The 5,285-nt window shown below is 35.6% G+C and overlaps 1 pseudogene; it reads left to right on the forward strand.

Annotated features, from left to right (window-relative positions):
- The first annotated feature begins 3,948 nt into the window (after positions 1–3,948).
- Positions 3,949–4,406, forward strand: LOC141491829 (vesicle-associated membrane protein 4 pseudogene; annotated as a pseudogene).
- The last annotated feature ends 879 nt before the right edge of the window (positions 4,407–5,285 follow it).

The raw sequence follows: 5,285 nt of genomic DNA on the forward strand, positions 1-5,285 counted from the left end.
ACTGGCCACAAGATTATTTGTTCATTGAATAATATCATTCTTAGATAAGAAACAGTGTCTCATAGTAACTATGGTGCTGGACTTCAGGTAAGGAAGATCTGTGTGTGATTCCTGTCTTGTATATAAGAATAATAGCAATGATGATGATGATAATAATAATAATAATAATAATAAACTATCATTACATTTTATGGCCTATAAAAGAATTTTACAAATATTATATTCTTTTGGGGGGGCAGCAAGGTGGTGCAGTGAATAGAGCACCGGCCCTGGAGTCAGGAGGACTCAAATCCAGCCTCAGACACTTAATAATTGCCTGTGTGACCTTGGGCAAGTCACTTAACCCCATCACCTTAAATTTAAAAAATTATATTGTTTTATCCTCTTAACATCCTTGTGAGGTAGATGTGATTTTTAATCTCATTTTACAGATAAGGAAACTGAGGTAGGCAAAGTTTAAGGCATTTGTCTAGGGATGCATAGCTTTTGAATGTCTGAGGTTGGATTTTAATATTTACTATAGACAATGAATGAATTTCTTGTCTTCTATGAATTTCAGACAACTTTGTGGCTTATCTACAAATTATATAGACTGTGTAAGAAAATCAGATATCTTTGAAATACTCTTAGATTATAAAGACAGCATTTACTTTAAATGGGATTGAAGGACTTATTTATACCAATAATAATTATGTGACTTTTTACAAACTAAAAGACAACCCATCATCTTCTATATTTGCATGATGCTATTATCTTGAATTAGACATATCAGATTCATCATATTTAGGATAGCAGATTTACAGTTGAAGGGATCATAGTGGTGCTCAAGTTCAAACCATTCAATTTACAGTTGAGGAAACTGAACCAATCAGAAGTTAAGTAGTTTTTTATTCAGGCTTTTATAACCACTAAGATTCAGGGGCAAGATTCAAATTTCAGGTCTTCCTTACACCAAATCCAGTGGTCTATCCACTGCACCATGCTCCTTCAGGCTGCTACTCATTCAAATGGTCATTAAATTTAGTTTTTATTCACTTCTGAAAGAAAGTCTTTTGAATTTTTTTTTGCAACTATTTGTGGCTTTTCTCCATTTTTTCTTACTATATGCTTTTTTTCAGGTGTGTTAAATTGCTTAAAATATATTCCACTTTGTAAAGTCAATTAGCTAAATTGCAATAACAAGTGAGGATGAGTGTTAAGCACAGAAGAGTCTCTCATATATAGCATCAGAATGATCTGCACATGTATAATTAGTTTCTAAGGAAGACTGCCCACATGAAGAACATTTATCCAGGATTCTGTCTAGAATTACATCATCATCAAGAAAGTCAAAATTCTTAGCTTCCTGAAACACTTAATTGGATGTAAGAGATTCAAGGAGTTTCATAATAAGCCCCTGCCCATGATGAGCTTACAATTTAGTCCAAAAGAAGTCTAAAAACAGATAAGTGATAAAAGATAGGTTTAAAAAGTTCAGATGATGGAGCATCTTATTTTTGAGGTATATAGAATCCTCTCTACAGCAGTCCTAATGAGTGGCCATCTAGCCTCTGTTTAAATATGCACAACCAGTTGGTACAGTAGGTAGAGTACCTTCCCTGAATTCAGGAGAGTCTGAGTTCAAATTTGACCTCAAACACTAACTGACTGTGTGACAAGTCACTTGGACAAGTCACTTAAACTTGCTTGCCTTGCATCTAGGGCTATCTCCAGTTGTCCTGATTCATGTCTGGCCACTGAACATAAATGGCTCTGAAGGAAAAAGTGAAGCTTGGTGACTTAGCACAGAGCCTCCCTCATTCAAACCCAGTTTGAGTGCATGTCATGGCACTACTTCCCTAATGTCAAGATCATCTTTGAAAATCAAAGACAATAATAATACTAAGTAATAAATATATACTGCCTCCTGCCTCTGCTTGTTGACAGTTTGAAGCCTAAAAAGGCATTTCTTCTTTCCAAAATTTGCTTAGTTTCTGGGTCTTTAGGTCTGGGGACCCTAAAATCTACCCACTCACTATCTATTAAACACACACACACACAAACACACTTCAGAGTGGGGTCCCTATCAAAGGGGACTAAGGGAAGGGAGATTTGGAACCTTCGATTGCTTTTGTTCTTATTGAAAATTTTCATAGGTTTGTTTCTACCTTGATCTCTTGGCAGTAATTATAACTTACTTTGAGTATTGTGTTTTTCCTTTCTAACTTCTCTATTTTATTCCAATTTCCAGATAAGTCCACACCAGTTCTTAAATTCTAACTACATCTTATACCAACGAACACTTTGGGAAGAAATAGAGAAGCAACCAGGTTCATTATCCTTCTTTATTTTCTTGGACATGGACCAATCATATTCCTAATCATCTCAGTCCTTAGCCTCTTTATAGTATAATAACTACCATCACCAGGGACTATAGAAAAACCACAATTTTGTTCTATTAATGGGACAATAGAAGGGTCAAGGGTGTGGTCATATAATTCTTGTGCCTCCCCGCCCCAAAAAAATCCCATAAGATTACATTTCAAATTTGGATTGAACAATGACCATCTGGAACATAGCACAGGAAAAAAACAAAAACAAAAAACTCTGAACACTTAAAAAAAGTAAAAAAAAAAAACCTCTAGCCTGTTGGAGAGGATGTCATATTCTGTAAATTACACCAATCTGTATGTGTGATACGACTGTCAATATCCAAACCTAAAATAATTTCAGTGATGGGAATAAACATTAAATATTTACCATCTGGCATGCTCTAGATCACTGGACTATATCCCCCCCTGAGTATATATAATAATAAATGAATAGACCCAAGCTTCTAGCAGCAAGAAATAGATTGCCTGAAATTGGAAATCAATGACGCCACCACTGTAACATCAGAAGGCTTTGAGATACATTAGAGGCTGCTGTCATTTAAAAAAAAAGTAACATAATGAAAAAAAATAGGGCTATTGGATATCCTCCTTACATTTATTTCATTTATCTTTCATCTTCTCAAAGAAAATAGATGCCTCCAGAAGACTAAGGCCATGTATAAAAAACAAAGAACATATTGGTCCAAGATAACCAAGTCTCCTAATTAATACTCTTATGTTCTTTCCAATCTGTCACTGAAATTATTTTAGGCTTAAATAGTCATACTTTTGATCTGATCCTAAACATGAGGCAAGGAGAATGAACTGCTTTTTGAGAAAATTTCTATGTAAGAGTAAAGGGGATAGACAAGTTTGTAGTGTACAGGGGTACCAATACTTTAGTGACATCTTACCATGAAGAGACACATCTTTCTAATCATTCATTATCATTTTGGCATAAAATTTAATGTTTAATGATATTCATAAATGATTACTGAACCAGAAAATTCAAAAGTTAGATCAAACCATTGTCAGGGCTCACCATGAATTAATGAAACAATTGCTAAAATTCTCTTTCCTAGTATGTGGAAAGGGGTTGAGATTCTAAAATGCTTGAATTCCATGAGATTATAAGTAAATCAGGAGTAGCTGATTTAACTCAAGCTCTGTAACTTTAGTTAATGACTTTAGATTGTAATAGAGTCCTCTATTTTCCATCAAAATTCTGAGTTAATCTTATTCTTCAGTCCATTCAGCAGGTATACTATATTCTTCAAAGGAAAAAGTTATCATTTTCCAAGTCACTCTCTCCCTCTAACTTTCCCTATTTCCCAGAAGCTTCGTACTTGCCAACCTAAATCAAAGTGTAATCCTTTGTTAATATTGAAGTAGCACTAGTGACTCCATCTTGCCTTTTCTACCATTTTGGGAAATTGTTAAAAATTACCTGAATAGGAGCGCGTCGATGCTCCCTGGTCCCCCCCGGGCGGGTGGCCTAGGTGCCGAGCGGCCCTCGGCCTGGCCCGGCTCCGAGGGGCGCCCCGGAGCCTCCGGCGGACGCCAGGTGGTATATATCTATCTTAAAGTTGGGAAAAGAAAAACAACTTTTTGAGTAATAAAAATGCCGCCTAAATTCAAGCGCCACCTAAATGATGATGATGCCACTGGCTCTGTGAAAAGTGAAAGGAGAAATCTTTTGGAAGAAAATTCGGATGAAGAAGAGGATGTTTTTCCTAAGGGGACCATCTGGACCAAAATTTGGACCCCGGAATGACAAAATTAGACATGTACAGAATCAAGTGGATGAAGTAATTGATGTCATGCAAGAGAATATTACAAAAGTGATTGAAAGAGGAGAGAGACTGGATGACCTACAAGACAAATCAGAAAGCTTATCAGATAACGAAACAGCTTTTAGCAACAGATCGAAACAGCTTCGAAGACAAATGTGGCGGTGTGGATGCAAAATGAAGGCCATCATGGCTCTGGTTGCTGTTATCCTTTTGCTGCTGATTATCATTCTTATTGTCCTGAAATATCGGACTTGATTCTGTGACCAGAGATCTCTAATAAAACTTTTCTGGGACAATTAAAAAATAAAAGATTGCTGCATAATTTAAAGATAAATGTACATGACTTTGAAAAGTCTTTTTTCTCAAGAAGAGGCAAGTGTCCTGTTCAAATTGGAGCATTGACAAATTCCCGATTAGCATCCTCTCCTTTACCAAAATATGCTGTCATTAATTTATTTTTAAAAGAAACATCTACTTTGCCTTGTTATAGAAGCCTAATTTGAAACTAGATACTTGCCAATACATTATTTGTATATAGAGTTAAACTTTGATGATGATATTTATAATTTAACATAACTTCCTACTGTAAATTAGAGAGGGAGGGATTTATTGCATCAAATTCAGGGATAGGATGGGAGGTAAGAGATGAAACATTATGTAAAAAGGATTGGTAACCATTCAATTAATGATCACAAAGTGTATAATTTTTCTCATGTAAAAAACATTAGATTTTGGAAATGGTTTCCATTATTTATGGCGAAACTAATGTTTTCAATACTGCTACTTTCAACTGTGACTAAAGACATTCCAGTAAACCTATTTTGCCTGTAAAAAAAAATGTTACCTGTATATAGAGAAATCACAAGATTTCTCTCCCCTTCCTGGGTTATCCATCTTAAAAATGTTGCAAAATAGCTCATTGTTCCTTCTCTCCTCAGTGTCTCCTGACTGTCAATCCAATCCCTTCTAGCCAATCCTAATCCTCTTCCTATTGTCTCTCTATCCCTTCCTCCAATAACCCAGACCATCTCCAATAGTCCTGTTTTCTATCCATCAGGCCATAGGATGAAATGATTCTGATAAAGGCAAGTGAGAAGGATGTCTTTCACAGCATACCCCTCATGATAATAAATATAATTAT

The sequence above is a fragment of the Macrotis lagotis genome, chromosome 6, assembly GCF_037893015.1.
Source record: "Macrotis lagotis isolate mMagLag1 chromosome 6, bilby.v1.9.chrom.fasta, whole genome shotgun sequence".
Lineage (NCBI taxonomy): Eukaryota > Metazoa > Chordata > Mammalia > Peramelemorphia > Peramelidae > Macrotis > Macrotis lagotis.